The 27,258-nt window shown below is 39.3% G+C and overlaps 1 pseudogene; it reads left to right on the top strand.

Moving 5' to 3' along the window:
• On the top strand, window positions 1-27,249 carry LOC136377183 (uncharacterized protein C2orf78-like; annotated as a pseudogene).
• The last annotated feature ends 9 nt before the right edge of the window (window positions 27,250-27,258 follow it).

Raw genomic sequence — 27,258 nt, 5'->3', positions numbered from 1 at the left:
ATGACACAGACGGGCAAGTGGCGGCCGCCATTAGCCCCGATATCCTGGTTGGCGAGCGCAGCTAGTGTGCGAGAGATTACTCCTAGCACCCCGGGAGCAGGCACCCCTGTTCCCGGACAGAGGGGCAGAGTCAGAGGCTGTGGTTCCTTGCGTGGGCTGTGACCAGAGTCTCGGTGTGGTTCCTGCACTCTGAATAGCAGCGCACGGGGAGTGCACAAAAGCGAACTTCCCTACACCCGAACTTCTTCAGATGGAAGGGCGCCTCACCCAGCCATTCAAGCTAACAGCCCCAGGAAGGGAAAAAAAAAAACGCAAGTGTTGGGAGGAGGGGCACGCAAGCAGCTTGCAGTCTGACTTGGGAGCAGATCTGCGGATCAAATCGCTGAAATTAGCTTAAGCCACAGTCTGCTCACCTCCCAACTGACCTATGCGGCTCTAATGACAAGATCTCTCTCAGGTCAGCAATCTAAGACAAGAGGCGTGATATTTTTTAGTGCCTCTTGATACGAACATAGGGGTAGGGGCAACTTCTGATTGGCAGAGCTTTTATACTCAGGCCTATACGTTAAAAAGAGGGATTTTGCAGCTTGTAAGACCTCCTGTTTTGCAAACAGCAACTAGGGCATCTTCAACCCAGCCAAAACAGGTTAGAAAGTGCAAAAGCCTGGGGAGAGTGGTCACACAGAGTGCTGAGGCATACTGGACACACCTGGAGGCGCATAGAAAGGCACCTTGAGAGCAATTGGCTCCCAGCCCACTTTATTATGCTGGCGGCTCTGAAAGACAGAGCCTTACCCAGAGCCCTGCATTGAGTGGGGATAGAGTGGGGATTTCCCAGCTCTTTGAGCCTCTTACTCCCCAGGCAGAGGCAGCAGCAACTCCATAGCTGGACCATCAGGCTGCTAATTCAGGAAGGAGAGATTAGGAGAGAGGCTCCGGGAAAACGGACTCTCTCATTGTCAGAGCCTGCAAATGCTAACAAGCCTCAACTACAAACAAGACTGAAACCTAGTATAGGACATCGCCATAGAGACTTATCAACTGAAAATCTCTACCTAAGTGTGCCACAGGGGCAGAGCCTGGGATACAGAGACACCAACCAGGAAGAAGGAGAGGAAAGAAAAAGGAAGAAGATAGCCTCTCAAAATCAAGAAAAATCCACAGACTTTATAACCTTTTCCATTTTTTTTGTTTGTTTCTTTCAACTTCTTGTCTTGATTATTTTCTTCTTCTTCCACTTTGGTCGTTTTATTCTCTGCCTGTCTTATTCTTTCCTCTTCTTGAACTACACCCATAAGTGTTACATTTCCCATTTTCTTTCTTTTCTTCTTCCTTTCTCTCTATGAGGGTTGCACTCCAAAACCCTTAACTCTCTCTATCCCTCTTTTTGTTCTTTTTTCTTCTTTTCATTTTATCCTCTTTCTTTTTTTCTCCCTCTATATTAGTTTCTTCTTTTCTCCTTTACTTTTCCTCTCATTCAATCCTCAATCACAAACAAATTATTTTATTTGGGAGTCAAATTTTTTCTTTGTGGCACTTTGGGTGCTTTTTATATACTTTGCTTTTTAACTCATTAGCATTCCTCCCAACCCTGGCTCTTCATTCTATCTACTTTTAGCTCCACTTAATACAATAATAATTTTTAATTTTTTTCCCTTTTTCCTGTTTCCCTCTTATCCCTCTCATTATATCTCTTAGTTGACCATCACTTACAAGCAAATCATTTTATTATTGACCCAATTTTTTTTTCCTTTTTTGCATTTTGTGGGTCCCTACATCCTTTTTTGCCCCTTTATCACTTCTCCCTAACTCAGGCCCTCCATTATAGATAGTTTTTGTTCCATTTAGCACAATATAATTCACAGTTCATCACAATTTTTCTCAAGGAGGAGATGAGAGGAGAGGAGGAAAAAAAGGGAAATAATAAATTTTCTCTTTTTTTCCATTTTTTTCTTCTTTTTTTACTTTTTATTCTTTATTAATTTTAATTAGTAATATCAACAAAACCACCCTCAGATGCCATTAAGAAAAAGGAAATCGAATATCATGGATACAAAAGACAGAGATGTAGCACAGATAGATGAGGAAAAAGATATGGAGACAAAATTTAATATATTGGAAACCTTAGAGTTAAATGATAGAGAATTTAAAATATAAATCCTAAAAATACTCAGAGATACACAAGAAAACACAGAAAGGCAATTTAGGGAGCTCAGAAAACAACTCAATGAACACAAAGAATATATTACCAAGGAAATTGAAACTATAAAAACAAATCAAACAGAGATGAAAAACTCAATTCACGAGCTAAAAAACGAGGTAACAAGCTTAGCTAATAGAACAGGCCAGATAGAAGGTAGGATAAGTGAAATAGAAGACAAGCAACTTGAGGCTCAAGAGAGAGAAGAAGAGACTCAAAAATTTAAAAAAATGAGAAAGCCCTCTAGGAATTGTCTGACTCCATCAAAAAGACTAACATAAGAATAATAGGTACATCAGAGGGAGAAGAGTGAGAAAATGGAATGGAGAACATATTCAAACAAATAGTAGATGAGAACTTCCCAAGCCTGTGGAAAGAACTAAAGCCTCAAATTCAAGAAGCAAATAGAACACCGAGTTTTCTTAACCCTCAACAAACCTACTCCAAGGCACATAATAATGAAATTGGCACAAACCAACGGCAAAGAAAAAATTCTCAAGGCAGCCAGGGAAAAAAAGAATACAACATATAAAGGAAGGACTATTAGATTATCATCAGATTTCTCAACAGAAACTCTACAAGCTAGAAGAGAGTAAACCCCAATATTTAAAGTTCTGAAAAAGAGAAACTTTCAGCCAAGAATACTATATCCATCAAAACTATCCTTCAACTACAACGGAGAAATAAAAACATTCACAGATACAGAAAAGATGAGAGAATTTATCATCAGAAAACCCCCACTCCAGGAATTACTAAAGGAGGTTTTCCAACCAGACACAAAGAATAAAACAAAACAATACCACAAGTAAATGCTCCACCAAGATCACAATAAAACCAAATTTAAACTGTGACAAAAAAAGGGGGGGGCAAGAGGACGGAGATCGTGTACTACAATAAACATGGTAGGTACCTTTTTCATTATTTAATGATAACCACCCTTGAAAAAAACACCACAGAAGCACATAACTTAAAAAAGGTAACAACAGAGGGAAGAAGTATGGAATACAACCAAACAAAAACAAATGATAGAAAAACAAAAGAGAAGAATCAAACAAGATATATAACTAACATAAAGCAATTTATAAAATGGTAATAGGGAACCCACAAATGTCAATAATTACACTAAATATAAATAGATTAAACTCACCAATAAAAAGACACAGAGTAGCTGAATGGATTAAAAAAGAAAATCCAACTGTATGCTGCCTATAAGAAACACATCTAAGCAACAAGGATAAAAACAAATTCAAAGTGAAAGGCTGGAAAACAATACTCCAAGCAAATAACATCCAAAAAAAAGCAGGTGTAGCAATACTCATATATAATAATGCTGACTACAAGACAGCAAAAGTACTCACGGACAAGGGGACATTGAATCAAGAAGACATAACAATTCTTAATATATATGCACCAAATCAAGGGGCACCAAAATATATAAGACAGCTACTTATTGACCTTAAAACAAAAACTGACAAAAATACAATCATACTTGGAGATGTCAATACACCACTGACGGCTCTAGATCATTCATACAAACAGAAAATCAATAAAGATATATTGGTCTTAAACAAAACACTAGAGCACCCGGATATGATAGACATCTACAGGATATTTCATCCCAAAGCGACAGAGTATATTTTTTTCTTTAGTGTACATGGAACAATCTCAAGAATTGACCATATTTGGGTCACAAAAATAACATCAGCAAATTCAGAAAAATCAAAATTGTACCAAGCATATTTTCTGATCATAGAGCCTTGAAACTAGAATTGAACTGCAAAAAAGAGGAAAAAACCCCCACAAAAATGTGGAAACTAAACAACATACTTTAAAAAAGTGAATGGTTCAAAGAAGAAATAAGCACAGAGATCAAAAGATCTATACAGACAAATGAAAATGACAATACGACATATCAGAACGTATTCGATGCAGCAAAAGCAGTAATAAGAGAAAGGTTCATATCACTTCAGGCCTATATGAACAAACAAAAGAGAGCCCAAGTAAACCACTTAACTTCACATTTTAAGGAACTAGAAAAAGAAGAACAAAGACAACCCAAAACCAGCTGAAGAAAGGAGATAATAAAAATTCAAAGCAGAAATAAATGAGATAGAGAACAGAAAAACTATAGAAAAAATTAATAAAACAAGGAGCTGATTCTTCAAAAAGATCAACAAAATTGACAAAAAGACTCACCAAGGAAAAAAGAGAAAGGACTCATATAAACAAAATCCAAAATGAAAGAGGAGAAATCACCACAGATATTATAGATATACAAAGAATTATTGTAGAATAATACGAAAAGCTACATGCCACTAAATTCAACAATCTAGAAGAAATGGATAAAGTCCTACAACAATACAAACTTCCTAGACTGAGTCAAGAAGAAGCAGAAAGCTTAAACAGACCAATTAGCAGGGAGAAAATAGAAAATAATATTAAAACACTCCCCAAAAATAAAAGTCCAGGCCCAGACGGTTATACTAGTAAATTCTATCAAACATTCAAAGAAGACTTGGTTCCTATTCTAGTCAAAGTATTCCAAAAAATCGAAGAAGAAGCAATACGTCCAAACACATTTTATGAGGCCAACATAACCCTCATACCGAAACCTAGGAAGGACAGCACAAAAAAAGAAAACTACAGACCAATATCTCTAATGAATACAGATGCTAAAATACTAAACAAAATACTAGCAAATCGAATATAACAACATATTAAAAAAATAATACATCATGATCAAGTGGGATTCATCCCAGCATCTCAAGGATGGTTCAATATACATAAAATGGTTAATGTAATACACCATATCAACAAAACAAAGAACAAAAACCACATGATCTTATCAAAAGATGCAGGAAAGGTATTTGATAAAATACAACACAACTTTATGTTTAAGACACTCAACAAAATGGGTATAGAAGGAAAATATATCAACATGATAAAGGCCATATATGATAAATCATCAGCTAACATCATATTAAATGGCATAAAACTGTGGACTTTTCCCCTTAAATCAGGAACAAGAAAAGGTGTCCACTCTCTCCACTCTTATTTCACGTGGTGCTAGAAGTTCTAACCAGAGCAATCAGTCAAGATAAAGAAATAAAAGGCATCCATATCAGAAAAGAAGAAGTAAAGGTATCACTTTTTGCAGAATGTATGATCCTATACATCGAGAACCCCAAAGACTCCACAAAAAGATTACTAGAAACAATAAGCCAATACAGTAAGGTCACAGGATACAAAATTAATATACAAAAGTCCATAGCCTTTCTATACACAAACAAGAAAACATTAGAAAATGAACTCAAAAAAATAATCCCATTCACGATTTCAACAAAAAAAATAAAATACCTAGGAATCAACACATAACAAAGAATGTAAAGGACCTATATAATGAAAACTACAAGCATTGTTAAGAGAAATCGAAAAGATATAATGAGATGGAAAAATATTTCTTATTCTTGGATAGGAAGAATAAATATAATCAAAATGGCCATATTATCCAAAGCAATATACAAATTTAATGCAATTCCCATCAAAATTCCAGTGACATTTTTTAAAAGAAATGGAACAAAAAATCATCAGATTTATATGGAACTATAAAAAACCCTGAATAGCCAATGCAATCCTAAAGAAAAAGAATGAAGGTGGGGGCATTACAATACCTGACTTCAAACTATATTATAGAGTCACGACAATCAATACAGCATGGTATTGGCAGAAAAATAGACACTCAGACCAATGGAACATAATAGAAAGTCCAGAAATAAAACCATACATATATGGTCAAATAACTTTTGATAAAGGGGCCAATAACACACAATGGAGAAAAGAAAGCCTCTTCAACAAATGGTGCTGGGAAAACTGGAAAGCCACATGCAAATATAACGAAACTCGATGACAGTTTGTCCCCTTGTACTAAAATTAATTCAAAATGGATCAAAGACCTAAATATAAGACCTGAAACAATAAAGTACATAGAAGAAGACATAGGTACTAAACTCACAGATCTTGGTTTTAAAGAGCATTTTATAAATTTGACTCCATAGGCAAGAGAAGTAAAGAAAAAAAATAAATGAATGAGAGTACATCAGACTAAGAAGTTTTTGCTCAGCAAGAGAAACTGACAACAAAATAAATGGACAGCCAACTAAATGGGAAATGATATTTTCAAACAACAGCTCAGATAAGGGCCTAATATCCAAAATATACAAAGAACATAAAATTCAACAACAAACAAACAATCCAATAAAAAAAATGGGAAGAGGACATGAACAGACAGTTCTCCCAGGAAGAAATACAAATGGCCAACAGATATATGAAAAGATGCTCAACTTCATTAGTTATTAGAGAAATGAAAATCAAAACTGCAATGAGATACCACCTTACACCTGTTAGATTACCTATTATCAACAAGACAGGTAATAGCAAATGTTCGAGAGGCTGTGGAGAAAAAGGAACCCTCATTCACTGTTGGTGGGAATGTAAAGTAGTACAACCATTATGGAAGAAAGTATGGTGGTTCCTCAAAACACAGAAAATAGAACTACCTTATGACCCAGCAATCCCTCTACTGGGTATATACCCCCAAAACTCAGAAACATTGATAAGTAAAGATACATGTAGCCCCATGTTCATTGCAGCATTGTTCACAGTGGCCAACACATGGAAACAACCAAAAAGCCCTTCAATAGATGATTGAATAAAGAAGATGTGGTACATATACACTATGGAATACTACTCAGCCATAAGAGATGATGATATTGGATTATTTACAACAAAATGGTTGGATCTTAATAACATTATTCAGAGTGAAATAAGTAAATCAGGAAATACTAAGAACTGCATGATTCCATACACAGGTGGGACATAAAAACGAGCATAAGAGACATTGATAAGAGTGTGGTGGTTATGGGGGGGGGGAGGGAGAGGGGAGTGGGGAGAGGAAGGGGCACAAAGAAAACTAGATAGAAGGTGATAGAGGACAATCTGACTTTGGGTGATGGGTATGCAACATAATTGAATGACAAGATATTCTGGACAGGTTTTCTTTGAACATATGTATCCTGATTTATTGATGTCACCCCATTAAAATTAATAAAAATTAAAAAAATAATATGGCAATAAACAACTACACATCAATAATAACCTTAAATGTAAATGGTTTAAATGATCCAATCAAAAGATATAGGGTAGCTGCATGGATAAGAAAACAGGACCTGTACTTACGCTGCCTACAAGAGACACACCTTAAAACAAAAGATGCACATAGACTGAAGGTAAAAAGATGTAAAAAAATATTTCATGCAAATGGAAATAAAACAACAACAACACTGGGGTAGCAATACTTATATCAGACAAAGTGGACTTTAAAACAAAGACTATAGTAAGAGATAAAGAATGTCACAACATAATGATAAAGGGAACAATCCAACAGGAAGATATAACCATGATAAATATCTACGTACCTAATATAGGAGCACCTAAATATATAAAGCAGACTTTGATGGATATAAAGGGCGAGATCAACAGCAATACTATAATAGTATGAGATTTCAGTACCCCACTAACATCACTAGATAGATCCTCAAGAAAGAAAATTAACAACGAACAGCAGACTTATAAAATGCACTAGATCAACTGATTTAATAGATATCTTTAGAACCTTTCACCCTAAGGCAGCAAAATATACATTCTTTTCAAGTGCTCATGGAACATTCTCTAAGATAGACCACATGTTAGGACACAAAAGCAGTTTCAACAAATTTAAGAAGATTGAAATCATATCAAGCACTTTCTCTGATCACAATGGCATTAAACTAGAAATGAACCACAACAGAAAAACTGAAAAATACTCAAACATATGGAAACTAAATAGCATGTTATTAAATAACAAATGGGTTAACAATGAAATCAAAGAAGATATATAAAAATTCCTAGAAACAAATGATAATGAGCAAAAACAACTCAAAATTTATGGTACACAGCAAAAGCAGTCCTGAGAGGGAAGTTCATAGCACTACATGCATTACTTAAGAAGCTTGAAAAAGCTCAAATAAACAACCTAACCCTTAATCTAAAAGAACTAGAAAAAGAACAGCAAGTAAGGCCCAGACGTAGTAAAAGGATGGAAATAATAAAGATCAGAGCAGAAATAAATGACATAGAAGCTAAAAAAACAATACGGAGGATCAATGAAACCAAGAGCTAGTTCTTTGAAAGGGTAAACAAGATCAATGAACCTTTAACAAGACTCACCAAGAAAAGAAGAGAGAGCACTCAAATAAATAAAATTAGAAATGGGAGTGGAGAAATAACAAACGACACAACAGAAATACAAAATATTGTAAGAAAATACTATAAAGAATTGTATGCCAAAAACTTAAACAACCTAGATGAAATGGACAAATTCCTTGAAACATATAATCTTCCAAAAATCAATCTGGAAGAATCAGAAAACCTAAACAGACCGATTACAACAAAAGAGATCAAAACAGTTATCAAAAAGCTCCCAAAAAACAAAACTCCTGGGCCCGATGGCTTCACTGGTGAATTCTACCAAATATTCAAAGAAGAACTAATTCCTATCCTTCTCAAGGTATTTCAAAAAATTCAGGAGGAAGGAACACTTCCAAGTTCCTTTTATGAGGTGAGCATAATTCTGATTCCAAAACCAGGCAAAGACAACATAAAGAAAGAAAATTATAGGCCAATATCCCTGATGAATTTACATGCTAAAATCGTTAACAAAATATTAGCAAACCGGATCCAGCAATACTTGAAAAAATTCATACATCATGATCAAGTGGGATTTATTCTGGGAAGGCAAGGATGGTACAACATTTGTAAATCAATTAATGTGGTTCACTACATAAACAAAAAAAAAAAGGAGAAAAACCACATGATAATTTCAATAGATGCAGAAAAAACATTTGATAAAATCCAGCACCCATTAAAGATCAAAATTCTCCACAAAGTGGGAATACAGGGAACATACCTCAACATGATAAAGGCCATCTATGACAAACCCACAGCCAACATTATAACTTAATAGACAAAATTTAAAAGCAATTCCCCTAAAATCAGCAACAAGGTAGGGGTGCCCCCTTTCACCACTCTTATTCAAGATGGTGCTGGAAGTCCTAGCTACAGCAATCAGACAAGAAGAAGAAATAAAAGGCATCAAATTGGGAAAGAAGAAGAAAACTATCATTATTTGCAGATGATATGATATTGTATATAGAAAACCCTAGTCTCAGTCAAAAAAACTACTGGATCTAATAAACAAATTAAGCAAGGTGGAAGGATATAAAATTTATGCACAGAATTCAGAGACATTTTTATATATGAAGAATGAACTGTCAGAAAGAGAAATTAAAGAAACAATCCCCTTTACTATTGCAACAAAAAAATAAAGTACCTAGGTGTAAATTTAACAAAGGAGGTTAAAGACTTGTACTCAGAAAATTATAAAACATTGATAAGAGAAATAAAAAAAAAACACAAACAAGTGAAAGCATATACCGTGCTCATGGTTAGGAAGAATAAACATAATTTAAATGTCTATATTACCCAAAGCAATTTATAAATTCAATGCAATACCAATTAAAATACCAATGACATACTTCAAAGATATAGAACACATATTCCAAAAATTTATATGGAACCAAAAAAGAACACGAATAACCTCAGCAATCTTGAAAAAGAAGAATAAAGTGTGAGGTATCACACTTCCTGATATCAAGTTATACTACAAGGTCATTGTACTCAAAACAGCTTGGTACTGGCATAAGAACAGGCATATAGATCAATGGAACAGAACAGAGAACCCAGAAATAAACCCACATTGTTATGGACAATTGATATTTGACAAAGGAGGTAAGAGCATACAGTAGAGTAAATACAGTCTCTTTAACAAATGGTGTTGGGAAAACTGGATAGCTACCTGAAAAAATTTAAACTAGACCACCAACTTACACCATGCACAAAAATAAACTCAAAATAGATAAAGGACTTAAATGTAAATCGTGAAACCATAAGTATCCTAGAAGAAAACTTAGGTAGTAAGCTCACAGACATCTATCACAGCAATATCTTTGCTGATTTATCTCCACAGGCAAATGAAGTAAAAGAAAGGATAAACAAATGGGGCTATATCAAACTAAAAAGCTTTTGCACAGCTAAAGACAATATGAACAGAATAAAAAGACAAACCACACAATGGGAGAACATGCTTGACAATACATCTGATAAGGGATCAATAACCAAAATTTATAAAGAACTTGTAAAACTCAACACCAGGAAGACAAACAATCTAATCAAAAAATGGGCTCAAGAAATGAATAGACACTTCTCCAAAGAGGACATACAGATGACCAATAGACAAATGAAAAATGTTCAACATCACTAATCATTAGAGAAATGCAAATTAAAACCACAATGAGATACCACCTCACACCAGTCAGAATGGCGCTTATTAACAAAACAACACAGGATAGGTGCTGGAGAGGATGTGGAGAAAGGGGAACCCTCCTGCACTGCTGGTGGGAATGCAGACTGGTGCAGCCACTGTGGAAAACAGTATGAAGATTCCTCAAAAAATTAAAAATGGAACTGCCCTTTGACCCAGCCATCCCATTTACAGGAATATATCCCAAGGACACCATATCACCAACTGAAAAAAAGAAATGCACCCCCATGTTTATGGCAGCATTGTTCACAATAGCAAAGATCTGGAAATAGCCCAAGTGACCGTCAGTGGATGAGTGTATTAAAAAGCTGTGGTACATATATACAATGGGATACTATGGGGCTATGAAAAAGAAGGAAATATTACCTTTTGCAACAATATGCAGGGACCTGGAAACTAATATGTTGAGTGAAATAAGCCAGGTAGAGAAAGAAAAATATCATATGACCTCACTCATTTGAGGAATCCAAGGAATAATGAGAACTTAGGAATGGAATAGAGACAGTGGAGGGATCAAGGGACCAGAGGGAAAGAGGACAGAGGGAAAGGGGAAGATAAGATGGGATAAACCTGAAGGGAAGGTTTCACTAGTGTATCCTGTTTTTGTCTTGGGAGAGTTCCTGTCTTAGCCTTTGATGTGCAACTTTGTATCAGGGTCCTTGATTTGCATATGTCTATATAATAAAGGGAATTGGGGCTATGAGGCACTCGGATACTGCCAGGCAGTTTGAGGAGTCCTCCAGGTCCCATCGTTTTTGTTTTGACAAAGTGTGTTTCCTTAATTCCGCACCATTATTTGGAGCCACGCTGGTCTGCAGCAAGTTGTTTTTTAACTTCTTCACAAAAAGAACTCCTGAATCCCCTTCCTTTGCTCCTCAAAGGTTGTTGTCAAATCACTCAAGCTGGACTGATGTAATTTCAGGACAAATATAATTGTGCAAACTACCTGTCCCATTTCTTTCTTTCTACAGAAACTAACAATATACTATATGTAATGAAAGATATGTATGTTAGATACTATATCGTAAAAAATATAAGTAATTACTAGTTAATTTTGTTAATGAATGTCATTTAGAAACAGTGAGAGAACAAAAAAAAGAAAGTAATAGTGAGACTATTTCCCTAATAAAAGAGCCCTGGGAACACGAGATGATCACACACGTCTTGCTGACGATCAGATAGTCCCCAGAGCTCAGCCATAAAGGTGTTGGCTTAGTTCCCCTACCGCTCCCTCTGTCCAATCCTGTTTTCTTGTTGGCAATCTGACCAATCTATTGGCTCTCTCAGCCCTTTAAACTGCATTCTTTGTGACATCTTTCTCTCACCAAACCATCTGAGAGAACCTTGGAGTCTCCATGGATTTGTAAATACAGTTAGATCATTGCAACTGACCAGTGGCCAGTAACCAGTAACCAGTGACCAGTGACTCTTGTACTGGACACATGCACTCTTTGGCTCTAGCCAGTCAGACATCAGTATTGTCTCCTCATCCATTGAATCTATTGCTAACATATCCTCTTCTTCTTTATCATGTCAGGTAATGAATAAAACTTGCTAAAGATATTATTAGATAATTTTTGCCCCTAAATTTAAGAGTAGTGTAAACAAAAATAATATACAATAATGGTGAAAAGTATTGATCTAGAAATTGGAAGAACTGATTTCAGTTTTGATTTTGACATTTACTGGCTGTGTGACCATGGACAACTCAGTGACTCTCACAAAATTTGTTTTTCCCTCATCTATTTAATCACCGTGTAAGATCAGTTGTTCTCGCTAATCCCTAACTTTTCTAACACAGTGTCTTAAAAGAGCACCTATATAGAAAATGAAATCAACACTTCTTGAGATTTTTTAAGAGAAGGATGGAGAAAACTGGGGTGGTGGAAAGAACTAGCACAATATATATACAAGATGTCTCATGCGTAATAGTCTCCCATGCTTAATGTTTCAATGTCAGTATTTTCAATTTAGTGCTGTTCAAACTATAATATTCACCTGATTTTGGAGTTTTCTATCCAAACTAGGTAAAAAGAGAAAACAGGGAGAGAAGATGGAGGGTAATGGGCTATAGGGAGGCAAGTATTTAAATGTAAGAAACTTGAGGATTGTGTTCATCAGCACAGGCCAAAGGGCACCAGGAGGGAGGGAAGCAGCAGAATGAAGGAGGGGAACCTGAACGGATGAAGAAGAGAGCTTGGAGGAGCTTTCAAGAGCCAAAAAGTGGTTGGAACGGAATGTGGAGGGGAACCAAAGATTTTCAATTGTAACAGAAGAAGAGTGTAGAGTCAGCAGAGGGCACAATTAAGCTGATTTTAACAAATGCTTACATGAATAAACTAGACAAAAAAGGAAGGCCTGAATAGGATATCACTAGGCAAAGCAGCTGAACCAAAAAACATACTCAGTTGTTTGTCTATTGCCTTTCTGAAAAGTGGCAATTGACACTTTGAAGCATAAAGATTTAAAAGTCTGTTTTAGATATGAAGTCTCCTTTAAACAGGAAACTCGCAAAGCTGGTATCTAGGAGCTGGATGAAACAGAATTTCAGTGTTGCATTTCATTCTGATTTAAGTGATGTTGATGCTTTGTCTGCTAAAAATAAACTTAATTTTTTTTTTACTTTTTAAAATTTAATTGTGTTTACATAGATTCTAGGGTCACCCCGAATGCCTCCCCCCTTGCCCCTATTCCCCTGAACATCTCCCTTGCTCTCCCCTCTTCCCTTCAGGTTATCACATCCTATCATCCCCTTTCCCTCTGTCCTCTTTTCCTCTGGTCCCTTTGATCCCTCCTCTGTCTCAATTCTGTTCCTCAGGTCTCATTATTCCTTGGATTCCTCAAATGAGTAAGGTCATATAATATTTTTCTTTCTCTACTTGGCTTATTTCAATTAACATAATAGTTTCCAGGTCCCTCCATAGCTCCTAACTTGAATCAGAAAGACTGATTCCAGTGTGTGATAAGTATGTTTATATCAAAGCTGCTGTTCATCATCACAGGTATTTTCTTCGGCACACACACAACATACCGATAAACCACCACCATGTGTTTAGAACTTAACTACCTAAGAAGAAAAAGAAACGGTCAAGTCCCACATCTCTCATTCCACATTTATCTAAACCAAATTTGTGGAGCCCACTGTGGATCCCCACATTTATTTTTTTATTTGGATTCCAGTGATAATGGTTTCTAAGGCTTTGGGTATGACACTTTCCTGGATCTTAAAGATAATTATAATCTATGTTTTAAGAAAACCATAAAAACCTCCATGCCCATGCTCAGCTGATTAAAGCATAGTTTCCAAGCGCAGAGGTTGCTGGTTCGATCCTTGGTGTGGGCACACACAGGATCAGATTAATGATCTTATATCTCACTCTTTTTCTCCTTTCCTTTCCCTCTAAAATCAATAAAATAAACATTAGCCCTGACTGGAGCTAATGCTCGAATCAATTGAGATTGTTTTAGCACCTGCAGCAGATGCTCTAACAAATGAGCCATCCTCAGTTCTCAGGTCAACGCTGGAATCAACGGAGCCACTGGCTGCGGGTGGGGAAGAGTGAGAGAAAGGGCTGAGGGAGAAGAAAGAAAAGCAGATGGCCACTTGTCCCATGTGCCCTGACCGGGAATCTAACCCAGGACATCCATATGTTGAACTGACACTCCAGTCACTGAGCCAGCCAGCCAGGGCAAAATATATATTTCTAATAGATTTAAGATCTGTTCTTTGCTCAATAATATTAAGAAATATATGAATGAGCACCTTCATGGAATTCCTTTACACTTAATTTTCTTCCTGCTTTATACCGGTGTTTCTTTCATTTTTTTTCCATGTTTAAATTTTATTTAGAAAATTAACTTCAACACAGTAACATTGATCAATAAGAGTAAAGAGGCTACAGGTAAACATTTTTATAGCATTTGAACTGATGATTATGTTGTATACCCATCACCCAAATCAAATCATTTTCCATCACCTTATATTTGTCCCTTTTTACACCCTTCCCCCACCGCCTCCCTCATACCCCTCGCCCATGTTCCCTTCCCCTGGTAACCACTTCACTTTGATCTATATATGTTCATGAGTCTCAGTTTTATATCCCACCTTTGTGTGAAATCATATAGTTCTCAGCTTCTTCTGATGTACTTATTTCACTGAGCATAATGTTCTCAAGGTCCATCATATTGTCATAAATGTCACTATGTCATTATTTCTTATGGCTGAGTAGTATTCCATTTTATATATGTAGCACATCATCTTTATGCAGTCCTCTATCAAGGGACACTTTGGCTGTTTCCATGTCTTGGTCACTGTGATTAATGCTGTGATGAACGTGGGGTGTATGTGTCTTTACAAAACAATGTTTTTTAGTTTTGGGGGCAGATACCCAAGACAGGGATTGCTGGGTAATATGGTAATTCTATTCCTAATTTTTTGAAGAACCACCATACTTTCTTCCATAACGGTTGTACTAATTTGCATTCCCACCAGCAGTGAATGAGGGTTGCTTTCCTTCTACAATTTCTCCGACATTTGCTATTACCTGTCTTGTTAATAATAGCCAATCCAACAGGTGGTATCTCATTGTAGTTTAGATTTGCATTTCTTGAATAGCTGGTGAAGGTGAGTATCTTTTCATATATCTATTGACCAATTGTATGGCCTCTTGGGAGAGCTGTCCATTCAGGTCCTCTCTCTTTTTTTAATTGCATTGTTTACTTCTTTGCTTAAGAGCTTTGTGACTTCTTTATATCTTTAGGATATTCACCACCTATAAGAGGCATTTGTAACTATACCAGTTTTTTAAAAAAATATTTGTCTATAGACAGTGGAACTACCTATACATCTACATTTATTACATTTTGCTGCTCACTATTCAGTTTTTATTGATATATTTTTCTGTCTGTATGTACTAGCTAAGAATTCTTTCAAAATCACCTGCTACTGTGGGCAGCTTTTTGGTTAATAGTAGTTACTAAAATAGGAGAGGTATGTCCACTTATGTAATATTGCAAGTATAAAACAATTTCATTTATTAGTAAATGTATTATGATTAGATGCTTGCTCTATGCTTGAGTGTTCATTCATAGCTTTACATTTCTTTTTAGTTCTGCGATATGTTTTTCATGACTTTTCTCTTTGTCTTTCCAGAACTTATAACTTTACCCATACAAATCGTATGTAATATAACACTTACTGTTATGAATCATTATGTAGCTACTTTTATAACTACTTCACAGATAAGTACCAAAAACTAACTATTATAGTTTAAATAACATTTTTCTTTCAAAATTTAGTTTCTTGAGAAACTAAATCCCAAATAGACATTTTGAGGTAGGATCAGAAACCAGGCCTGAAAAGAATAAGAATGACTCATGAACAACTGGACTAAGCTATACCTAAATTTTAGTGAATGGCATGTGGTCTCTGCAGGAAAAATGAGACACTGAAGATTACTAGGGTACTACATACACTGTTTTCTAGGCACAAAAATAGCACCTCCTTTCAAAGTTCTATTGTTCCAAACATTTCGCAGTGTAGTGCTCAGAGCAGAGTCCTGGAAAGGAAGTCGGGATCCTTAGGTTATGTAACCTTAACCTGCTGATAATACTAACATAATTCAGAACATGAGGAAGCCTATCCTATATGTCTGAGACTCTGTTTCCTCACTCACATAGTGAGACTGTGAGAACAGACACACTTCAAAGACTCCTGGTTCTCAATGCTTTGCCTCTAGGAAAGAGCAGACACATCAATCCCTAGTGCAGGCTCAATAGAGAGACAGATATGGCAGCAAGTGACTGCATCTACCCTAGACTCTAGGGCCTAGAGAACAGTGTAGGAACCACAACACTTGGATCTTCTGCACATTTCTGCCCACGTTGGGAACAAATATTTTGAACTTCGTGGATTAGTCTGTGGGCCGCACAAAATTGTTCGGCAGGCCGCGGGTTTGAGACCCCTGCTCTAGGGCCTAGAGAACAGTGTAGGAACCACAATACTTGGGTCTTCTGCACATTTCTTCCCATGTTGGGAGCAGAGGAAGTTAATACAGAAGAGCAGCAAACAGCTCCGGCACTCACTCCCATCACAAACTGTTCCATTTTTGATATCTCAGTGAGGACTGCCATTGGAGGCTTTCTGATAGCAACAATCCTAAGATAATGCCATACTTCAAACATAGTGAGAGTTTATCGATCTCACTGATTTCTTTTTTCCCAATCACGCTCTTCTTACCTACAGAGACTTTCCAACATCCACCTTTAATTGGAACCTCAAATTCTCTGCAGAGCTCTTTTCCTGTAGTGAGCAATGTAGCTTCCTTAACAGGAAGTGTCTCCAATTTCTCTGGGGTCTCTGCTCCAGCCGGCAGTTCAGCATGGCTACTGCCATCAGCCTCTGGCACCTCTTTCCAGCCACTCATGGGAAGTGCCCATCTTTACCAGCATTCTAGCACAATTATGCTATCTGGAGTTGCTGGCCAGAGGCAAGTGTCCATTCAGTTGCTTCCTATGCTGGTACTTTTGAGTGGACTCTCCAGGAGGCACTGAGATGAAGTCATCATCACTCAGAGACTTCACTGTTTCTGTCGCAGAGCAGGCCACAGCTGTGTCCTCCACGGCCATGGCATCCCAGTGTCTTAAAACTCCAGATGCCAATAACATGGTTCCCCTGTATTCACCACTTTATGCCATCTTCACCCAGGGGGCACCGCCTCAGATACCAAATCAGGGACACAGCCTGTCACTTCCCTACCAGGAAGGAAGTCACATGTATTACTATAATAAAGACACAGTGAGGTTCCTGCTATCTGGAGAACTGGGCACCTACCTGCAATCTTATGGCTCCGTGTTTTACACACATAGCAGGGCCTCTGTCCCTCAACCACATGTGCTCATGGTACTAAAGGAGGCTCAGCCCACAAATGTGATACCACCAGCCTCTACCTCTGCAATCTGCTACTCTGCGTCTGCTCAACCCATCACAGAGACAAGTTTGCAAGGTGAGTACAACCAACAAGATGGAAGAGGTCAGCATTCAAAACCAGGGTCATTCTGAGCTGGCAAGTTCTGAGTACACATACAGGTAGAATTTCTGTCCTGTGCCTTTAATAACTATTACCTTCAGTCAGTGCTCTCCAATCTCAGACGCTTTGTTAGCTGAAGACAGCTGATAGAGGTGGGAAGGGGGAACACTGTAATGGCCACATATGCTCTATGTATGAGAACCCCAAGAGCATACCAAGAAATGGCACACTTTTCACGGCCCTCCTGGATTAGACCCCTGTACTGTACACTGTTATGAACTTTCTTCCCTGATGTATTGCTTTTGTTTCTTTGGAAGGAACTTCAGATCTCTTATTTTGATAGTACGAGCTTAAATTTTTCTTTTCTTTTTTAAAAATTTATTGTATTGATTTTAGGGAGAGAGGAAAGAAAAGGGGGAGAGAGAGACAGACAGACAGAAACATCAATCTGTTTCTGTATGTGCCCTGTCTGGGAATCGAAATGGTAATGTTAGTGGGTTGAGATGATGCTCTAACCAAATGAGCTATCGGGCCAGGGCTAAAGTTTTCTTACTTTTATGCCAGGAGTCTACTTTTTGTGTTCCAAGATCTTCTTCATAGCAAGCATGCCAACAGTCTGTCCTTGCTTATATATTTTATTAGGATTAGCTCCCTTCCCTCTCCTACTCTATGGTATGAAGTGTTCTTGTTCACTCAGGAGAGTGAGAGCATGAAAAGGGTACCCTATGAGGAAGCTAGGCCTGGAAAACATTTAAAATATGACCTTTACTTTTTTTTAATTACAAAAACCCTGTGAATTATAAAGAAAATCAAGGACATCTAAAGGTGACCAGTAAGAACTAGAACACTTGCCTCCTATCTCTTAGTGTAGTGCACTCTCTGATCCCTAACAGAGACTAGTAGAAATGTCTTCCCCTTTGTTGGAAGGATACGATTGCTGCACTGGTGATAGAGGGAGCATTGCACTTACCAAGACTGACTGACTTCTCCTTGATTTCTTTGTAGTGATGGAGACATCCCTGGAGATGGAGTCTTCCCTGGGACTGCAACCTCCAGGCCAAACAATTTGTCTACCACCAACTCCAAAACTCCCAACATCCTGCAGTAATAAAAATGTACCGACACCTGAGAAAAACCCACCATCTGAGCCTGGGGACATTTCAAAGGTTGCTCCTATTTATAGTCTTAGTGATTTTCTGACAATGCCTCCAGCTCCAAGCCAAGAACAAAAGGAGAAGAAGAATTCTGATGATATTAAATCCAAGCCAACAGAAAACCAAGATCCTCCACTGCCCCCTTTAGAAATCCCAGAAATCCACCAGCTCCTGGCCTGTGTTGATGATCCCCTTGGGCAAGAGGAGCACCTGGGCTGTGAAAGCACTGGGCTGGAAAACAATAGCTTGAGTCTGGTGGACCAACTGACAGTTGAACATGGGACTAAGCTTAATGATGGTTTGGAAGTCATCGCTGCACTGGTGGAGGATATTTACCTTCCACAGCTGTTAAGTTCCTTGGATGATCTAGATCAATCTAAATTCCCCATAGTGGGCAAAACCATAGACACTAGAGCCATCTAGTTCAATGAACTGCAGAGAAGGTCAAGTGTCACACAGACTCTCTCCGTTCAAGCCAGGAGGAACAAACATACAGCTTCTGAGCCTAACAGTGATGCTCCCAAGGCCAAATTCCAGCCTGAGAGCCCTGACTGCGTGCTCATGGGAGAAGTGGGGATGTGCAAGGCTGCAGCCAGTGATGGGGTTCCTGTGAACATGGCTAAGGATTCCAACAGCAAACCTCAGAAACGGGCATCCAGCAGGCTCAGCAAACATAATGGCCCTGAGCAGGAAAAGACAAAAAGAACCAAAGAAAAGAACTCGAAAAGAGCTGAAGACTGCAATCAAGGAGGGAAAAAGGTCAAGGCACAAAAGAAGTCAACCATTCCCAAAATGAAGCGGAGGAGAAATCAACCTGAGCTGATCCAAGAGACCTTCAGAAAGCCTCGAAGCTCCCTGGGTATGCACATGCTGCAGTCTGTGCAGGTGTTTCATGCTCTGGGGAAGAAGCTTGATAAGAAAACGGAACTCTCTTCATCCAGGGTCTTGGGAAACTCAAGCTACACCAAAGGCCACCAGCCAGCCCCAACTATCAAGTGATGCCCGGATACGCCACGTGAGGCTAAAGGTCCTGAGAAAACTCATGCCAAACCACAGAAGCCAGTCAGCAGTGCTGAAATAGAAAGTTCATCACCACCTCAGTACGAGCTGCCACCTCCTGGCAAGGTCAGGTTGGTACCTTTGGTGTTTCCAACTGTGGACAAGCCTCATGCTCGACCTGTTCCTCACAGGCCAGTGTCTGGCATCACATCGGCCCGCTGGGGCTGACCCCACCCGGACTGGTTCTAACTCCACTCAGTCTACTGCAGTCAATTCCTCCTGGCTGAATCCTGCATCTTTGACAGGTCCTGCCAGACCTGCTGTGCCAATTTCCACCTACCCAGCCCAACCAGATTTAACCCACGCTGCCCGCCTTGGTTCTAAGTCTGCTCAGTCCATTGCAGTTGGTTCATCCCAGCCAACTCCTGCATCTTTGGCAGTTTCTGCCAGACCAGCCAGACCAATTTTGACCAACTTAGCCTGGCCAGGCTGGACCAACCCTACCAGGCCTAGTGACCCTCAGTCTGCCTCTTCTAGGCCTGCACCTTACAGAATATCATCTTGCACATTGTTCCAGAGGGACCCTGTTCACACTGCTGTGACCAAGCCCCAGACCCCACTCAAGTCACAGAACCGGTATCTACTTGAAGACTTTGCTTTACAACCAATTGCATGGAGGAAACCTGATATTCGTGGGCCAGTCATGTCAACGCCCATCACAGACTGGCAGAGGCCAGAGCGGGAAGCCATGAAGAAGAAGGCTCAACTTGAGGGTGAGAATGTTGCCTATAACTTCGCCTTGGGAAAATATCTCATTGCCAGGATAGAAGAAATGGAAATTTCTCGCTCCTACGGGTATGCAAGATAAGACACACTAGAAATGTTGGTGCCACTTTGGATACCAGCTGTTTTTTTCATAGATAGTTCTAAATTTCTCTTTTCTGATGTATTTTAAAACAATAAAGTTAAATAAAATAATAGCATTAGTAGATGAGTAATGAAAGAGCCTCTTGAGTTTTGAAATGCTGTTTCTTGTAATTTTTGTTTGGTGGGAGTGGGAATGAAAGGCTCCCTGAGAATAAAGAATTGCAAGTTGGAAGTTTGAATAATGCAAATGGGGTAAGAACAGAGGAAAAAGTAAGAATATCCATGGCCAAAGTTTGAAAGAGATATGTTACCGGTTTATAGAGAAGCAAGCGAGGGGGACAATGTGTCAGATGAAGCAGGGGATGAGGTTAGGGGTAAAAGGATAAACGCTGGACAGAGTTGAAGATGGCAGAAAAAGAGTCCAGGTCGACCAGGAGAAGGGTAAAAGGTGTCTTGTTAATGCAGGCCTTATGATTCATTAGCACCAGACAACTATCTCAGAAAACAGAGTCAGGATACATTTCCAAAAGGTTTGGGTTGCCTTATCCATGTGATTGTCATTGGGGAAGGTAAGTACAAATCAGGGGAATCTACCTACAGTTACCTGGGGGCCAGTGACCAAGGTCAGGGGCCTAGGCAGGGGAACTGCTACAGCAGTAGGAGGCCCACCCAAACAGAGTTGGGATCGAAATCACCATTTACTCAACACCTACGCAGCAGACCCTCTAATGCATTCCTTCAGCTTCCCTTCACAACACGCATGGCTAGCATCACTGCATCTCTTTACTCATGCGGGTCAGCAATGGGCTTAGGTCACATTGCATGTGGTGGAAGAAAGCCTCAATTTGAGGCCAGTCTCCAAAGTTCTTAGTATTTACTACTGCCTGTAGGTGGCCAATCAGACTTTCAGAGCACAGCATCCAGAGGTGGTTGGTGCATAAGATCAACGTTTAGAAGATGTCTATATTAACTTGAGAGGTAGACAGGGCCACTACCCTGACCCGGGCTGCATGTGCCACCTTGTCTAAATTCCCCCATCAACTGAAGCCCACATAAATATCTGCTAGAAGCATCCATTTCCACCTGGGAAAAGCAATAGGCATAAATGTACACTGGGTCTTCACTTGTTCTGCCATAGGATGCAGGTGTCAGATATGAGACCCTCCTTGGAGGCCTCTGGCAGGCAGCAGGAGGAAGATAGTGTGGGTAATAGTGGGGGTGGGGCATGAAAGGGAATGGAATAGGAAAGGGTATAGATGGAAATCATCACCATATGAATATGGGCAATTTGCATTTTAAAAAATATTTTTAATTGATATATAATTTACATAATATAAAATTCATTTTAAACTTTCCCTTCAGTGACATTTAGTACATTCACAAGCTTGTGCAACCATCACCATTATCTAACCCAGTGGTAGTCAACATGGTTCCTACTGCCCACTAGTGGGCGTTCCAGCTTTCATGGTGGGCTGTAGCGGAGCAACCAAAGTATAAATAAAAAGATAGATTTAACTATAGTAAGTTGTTTTATAAAGATTTACTCTGCCAAACTTAACAAAAATATGACATAAAGTACTTGGTAAGTAATTATTATTATATGCTGTAACTCTGCTTTATAAATTTTATAAAGTAAAGTTACTTCCTTACTTTATAAATCTCCATTACTGTGGAACCAGTGGGCAGTTAAAAAATTTTACTACTAAGAGATACAAAAGTGGGCAGTAGGTATAAAATGGTTGACTACCCCTGATCTAACCCATAATGTTTCCATCAGCCCAGAAAGAAAGCCCCTTAACCATTAGCTGTCACTCCATGCTTCCTCCTTCTTCCAGCCCCTGGTGACTACTAATCCGCTTTCTGTCTGGATGGGTGTGTGTTTTCTTGAGATTTCATGTATATGAAGGAATACAATGTGTGACCTTTTTGTCTGGCTTCTTTCAATTAGCATGTAGAAAAGTTACCCATGTTATAGCGTGGGTCAGTACTGTACTTTCTATGACTGTATACTATTGTGTTGAATGGATCTACCACTTTGTTTATCCACTCATCAGTTGACAGACATTTAGTTGTTTCTACCAGTAATTTACATTTCTCAAGAGTTTATTCTGTGCCACGCAGCACCAGGCTAACATACTCATCCCATTTCACAGATAAGGATATAGGCTTGAAGAGTGTCAAGGGTTTGCCCAAGATTAAGAGTTAGCTATTGGGGGAGCTGGGGTTTGAACTCAGTTAGTTGAACTTCAGAGGTAATAGATTCACATGATAGAATTCAGTAAAAATTTACCCTTTTCCTGAAGTTCCCCAACCACTAATTTCCCTCCTCCCTTAGAGTCACTTCATTTAACATGCTGTGGGTCCTGCAGAAAATTACTTATAATCCAACATATGTGTACTACAAGTTATTGATGATTATGTTCCACTACTATTTTTTAATTTTTTTAAATTAAGTGAGAGCATGGGGGAAAAGAGATACTCCAGCATGCACTCCAACCAGGACTCACTCTGCAACCCTGTCTGGTGCCAATGCTTTGACCACCTGGGGCATTGTTCCATTGCTTAGCAACCAAGGTATTTTTAGTGCCAAAGGCTGAGGCCACGGAACCATCCTGAGGAGAAGTGGTGACAACTCCCTAACCAATCAAGGGGAGAGAGATTGTAGGGGGAGGGGTGAAGAAGCAGATGGTAATTTCTCCATTAAACCCTGGACATCCATATGCTGGGCAGATGCTCTACTACTGATCCAATCAGACAGGGTCTGTTCCACTAATTTGAAATGTTACTTTTTTTTTTATTTTTATTCATTTTTAGAGAGGAGAGAGAGAGAGACAGAGAGGGAGAGAGAGGAGAGACAGAGAGAGAGAGAGAGAGAGAGAGAGAGAAGGGGGGAGGAGCTGGAGGCATCAACTCCCATATGTGCCTTGACCAGGCAAGCCCAGGGTTTTGAACTGGCGACCTCAGCATTTCCAGGTCGACACTTTATCCACTGCGCCATCACAGGTCAGGCTGAAATGTTACTTTTATGGTATACTAAACCCATACATGTATTTAAATTACTTTTTCAAAAATGCCCTGGCTTCTTTACCTACCTTTTATATTTGCCATTTCTTTAGATTCTTTTTAAATTTATTTTGATTTCTAAATATGTTATTGCTTGACAAGGCAGTGGCGCAGTAAATGGAGTGTTGGCCTGGAATGCTGAGGACCCAGGCTCAAAACCCTGAGGTCACCAGCTTGAGTGTGGGCTCATCTGACTTGAGCACAGGGTCACTGGCTTGAGGTTGGGATCATAGATATAATCCTATGGTCGCTTGCTTGAGCCCAAGGTTCGCTGGCTGAAGCCCCATGTCGGAGTCACTGGCTCAGCTGGGCCCTTTCTCTCCCCCCAATACCCCTCCCCCGATCAAGGCACATATGAGAAAGCAATCAATTTACAACTAAGGTGCTGCAAGTATGAGTGATGCTTCTCATTTCTCTCTCTTCCCATCTGTTTGTACCTGTCTGTCCCACCCCTCAACTCTCTTGCTAAAAAAAATAAAATAAAATTCTTGTTTTCTTAAGGTATTATCCATTTTTTTCAATTCTTTTTTTTTCTATAAATTTAATTTAATCTTCATTTCTGATTTTTTCTTTTGTCATTAATTCTGTCCTGTGTTCTATCATATCACCTATTTCTGATTTATGTTATTCTTTCATTATTTTTTATTACAGTAAAACACAATTTACAATTTTAACTACTTTTCAGTATACAATTCAATCATATTAATTACATCATGCTATTATTATGCAACCATCACTACCACTTAAATTTAAAATAATTAAGTCAAAATACTTCGCAGGATTTCAGAAAGATAGAGGGTGCAGGACAGTTTTTTAATCTCTCCAACCCATCATCGAAAGAGATCAACACAAACCAAACAACCATGGTAGCACTTCCCAGCATTTACTAAATATTTCTAGAACTTTTTTCCTTATTCCAGCAAAAATTCTGTCTCCTGTAGGTAATAACTGCCCGTTCCCTCCATCGACATGGTCTTTCACTTTTTTTCCACTGTTTTCCTTCATGTCTTTTAGCTCATTTTGAAACAGCTGATTCCAGTTTTCATCTGTTTTGTGAGCCAGTCTTTTCTGATTTCTCATTGAAGGAGAGAGTCATCCATGTAGCATCTGGTGGCGAAAATCAGGGGGGATTTGGCCCACCTGGGAGAGAAAGGAGTCTGCTAGAAACAGGTGTTGCCTTCCCAGGGTCGAGCACTCCTATAGTTACAGTATCAGTTGGCAAGTGCATTGCCCAGTCATCCAACGACTTGTGACAGGACTCCACCATGCTTGGGTCCTGCAGAAGGGTCTGTAGGCTGAACCAGCAGGCTCCATTGGGGAGCTCTTTTTCTGGAGAAATTCTTGGCAGAGACTCAGACAGTGATTGGACTGTGAAGCTTGGAAATGGGACCAATCTTTCCCACCTCAAGTGCACAGAAGGTGCTCCCAGCCCCATCTGTTGAGTCACTTGGCCTGCCCTTCCAGTCCCTGTGGCTTCACTGTGCTGAGTTCAGTCTGACAGGAGAATCAGATGCTGCACAGCGCTGGGAATTTCAGAGCCCATTTCCAGGAAAGGTTTGTCCTGAATAAGATGGGCAAAACCAGAAATGTGTGGCTATATCATAAGGGGACCGCTACGATCTCTCCTGCAAGCTCAGGCCTCACTCTTCTCCCAATGGGAGACTTATTTGGCCTATCTCTCTCACAGCTAGTGGCCCTGCCTTGCTAAGTCCCACAAAGATATTGGAGAGCTGCTCAGAACAGGACCTTTCTTGAAAGCAGAAGGATTTTGCTTGGGAAGAAAAAGAAGTGCCCAACCCCCTCTTACAGGCCTGCTGGTTCTACCACAAATGGTAGACTAAATATGCCTTCCCAAGTCTCAGCTCTGCAGGGATCAGTTTTGCACAGAGTTGAGACATTCTCAATGTGTATCTCTCAGAAGCTATTGTCTGAGACCAGGAAAAAGTGCTTAGTCCTTTCCTGTGGGGTCTTTGGGTACCACCCTCAATGGGAGACTCTTTTGATATCTCCTCCCTAGTGCCAGGTGGTATCACTCTTTTGAACTTGCTCCTGCAGAGGGGAAGGCAGGTGGCACCCGGTCTTTCTTCAGAACGTTCTAGAGGAAGACCAGGAAACCTTGAGGGGTGGCAGTGTAGCTGTCAGGTATCAGGTAGTGGTGAACCTCGAAAACCCTTAGAACTTTCATAAATCTGTCCCCAGCTCTAAGCTGGAGGAAGTCGAACCTTGTACAGAGACTCACCCCTCCTACATACACCCAGGCTCAGCAGATGCCACAAATAGTGAATAACGTGATAATTCCTGACAGATAGCTCAAGGCCAGTTACACACAACACCTGACATAGATCTGTCCCTGAACTCTACCTAAGGAGAACCAAAACCAACACAATCAGTGTTGGGCTACAGGAAATACCAGACTTTAACCCAACTGGCCATACAAGTGGCACATCCAAAGAAAGAGACTGGCAAGCACCATTCCCTGCTGGGAACAACTCTGCCTCGGGGGGCAGTCACTGCACAGGGAACCAACACAGTGATTGAGATTTTTTTTTTATAAATAAATTTTTATTTTAATGAGGTGACATCAATAAATCAGGGTACATATATTCAAAGAAAACATTTCCAGGTTATCTTGTCATTTAGTTGTTACATACCCATCACCCAAAGAGAGATCGTCCTCCGTCACCCTCTATCCAGTTTTCTTTGTACCCCTCCCCCTTCTCCCCTCCCCCCACCCCCCATAACCACCCCACTCCTGTCCATGTCTCTTAGTCTCATTTTTATGTCCCACCAATGTATGGAATCCTGCAGTTCTTGTTTTTTTCTGATTCACTTATTTCACTCCACATAATGTTATCAAGATTCCACCATTCTGCTGTAAGTGATCCGATGTCATCATTTCTTCTAGCTGAATAGTATACCATGGTGTATATGTGCCCCATCTTCTTTATTCAGTCTTCTATTTTTTTTTTTTTACAGTGATTAGAAGCCTTTAAGCAAACTCTTGGCCAATACAGCAAGAATCCATAAAAGAGTAGTGTCCTTAACATGTTCACCAAGTCCAAGTTGGCCCCATCACCATGCCAAATTCCTGACAAAGAGAATCTTAAAAGCAGCAAGAGGGACAGAGTTAGTTACCTACAGTGTGCTCTCATAAGTCTGTCAGCTGATTTCTCAACAGAAACATACTCTTCATACCTGAAAGGATTGGCAAAAAATAGTCAATGTGATGAAATTCAAGTACCTATAACCAAGACTACTCTTTCCAACAAGGCTATCATTTTAAATTGGAGGCCAAATGAGGAGCTTCCCAAACCAAATAACCCCAAAAAGCTAACGTAGTTCATTACCACCAAAGTAGTACTGCAGGAAATATTAAAGGATCTGCTTACAGCAGAAGAAGAGAAGGAGGAGGAGGAGGACGAGGAAGAAGATGAAGAAGAAGAAGAAGAGGAAAAAGATTAAAGAGAAGGA

Source organism: Saccopteryx leptura, chromosome 6 (assembly GCF_036850995.1).
Source record: "Saccopteryx leptura isolate mSacLep1 chromosome 6, mSacLep1_pri_phased_curated, whole genome shotgun sequence".
NCBI classification, from domain to species: Eukaryota; Metazoa; Chordata; class Mammalia; order Chiroptera; family Emballonuridae; genus Saccopteryx; species Saccopteryx leptura.
This window is presented reverse-complemented; position numbering and strand designations above follow the sequence as displayed.